The sequence below is a fragment of the Sturnus vulgaris genome, unplaced genomic scaffold (genome assembly GCF_052056855.1).
Source record: "Sturnus vulgaris isolate bStuVul1 unplaced genomic scaffold, bStuVul1.hap1 Scaffold_189, whole genome shotgun sequence".
Taxonomy (NCBI): Eukaryota; Metazoa; Chordata; class Aves; order Passeriformes; family Sturnidae; genus Sturnus; species Sturnus vulgaris.
The window spans coordinates 45,001-46,233 of NW_028276143.1; positions in this window are offsets into that span (position 1 = coordinate 45,001).

Below are 1,233 nucleotides of genomic sequence, written 5' to 3' on the forward strand. Positions count from 1 at the left end.
CGGGGACAGAAAGAAAAGCAGCCGCGGGGCAACGGGGAGCCCCCGCGGCCGCGGGTTCCTGGGACAACGGCAACGGAGCAGGGCTCCAACATGCGTGCGAGCGGGACACGTCCCCGAGAGGCCCTCCCTTGGCGCCGCCGAGCCTCCCCGACGCTCCCTAGGCCCCCGACGCCGGCGGGCCGCTTGCAACCTTCGGGATCGATCACGCAGCAGAGGAAGAGAGCGGGGGGTGCCGCCACCCGCCCGCGGGCCGCAAGACAACGGAAAACGGAGCAGCTGCCACCGACCACGCCGCGGGCCACCGGCTTTCGCCCGCCTCGCAGCGATCGGCTTCCCACCCGGAAAAAAAGCCGGGGGGAAGGGCAAGCCACCGCACCAAAAAAAAAACTAAAAAAAAAAAGCACGCCATGCGTCGCACGACCCGTGCTAGCCACGGGGGTCACGAGCCAGGGGTGGGGGCGAGAACGCGCCTCTCAACTCCTCCCGTAAAACCCCTCCAACCACCGGACATACGGTCTCTTTTCTCACTCGCCAACACAGCCAGCCCTTCTCTCTCGCCTTTCGCTTTCGCTTCGGTGGCGGCCCGTGACCCTTCGTCAGCGCGCGCTTCTCGGTGCCGCGGCTTAGGGCCGCGAGAGAAAAAGAACGGAGGCCGGGCGGGCACCCCCACACTGCCCCGCACACCGGCACGCTTTAATAAAAAAGAACGGAGCCGCTCGCAAAACCCAGCCCCCGCCGGCAACGGCAACCACGGCAGCCGGGGCAGGCCAGACACCACGGGCCGCCCCGGCACGGTGCCTCGATCGCGCCCGGCCGATACCGAGAAAGGGCGAGGCGCCGCCGCCCCGCCCACGACACACTCTCGGGGGCTCACTCGCTCGCTCGCTCTCTGTTGGGTTGCGGGGTCCGTCCTGGGGGGGGGGACACGGCCGGCCACCGCGGCCGACCGCCGCCCCGGAAAAATTCTGCCCGCTACACGCGGGTCCCCGGCTTAGGGCCGAGGAAGGGGGACGACTTCAACAACACACGGCAGGGCCGGACACTCCCGTCACCGAGCCCCCCTTCGCAGGCAAGCAAGCGAAGCCGAGAGGCGAGGCCACACGCCCCACTGCATGTCCCCCGCTGCCCTTTCGATACGGACACAACTCTGGCAACACAGGTCGGGAGCGGGAAACGAGGCGCAGCCAACCTCGGCCAAGCGAGCCACGCCCGGGGGGCTCTCGGGGAGGGGGG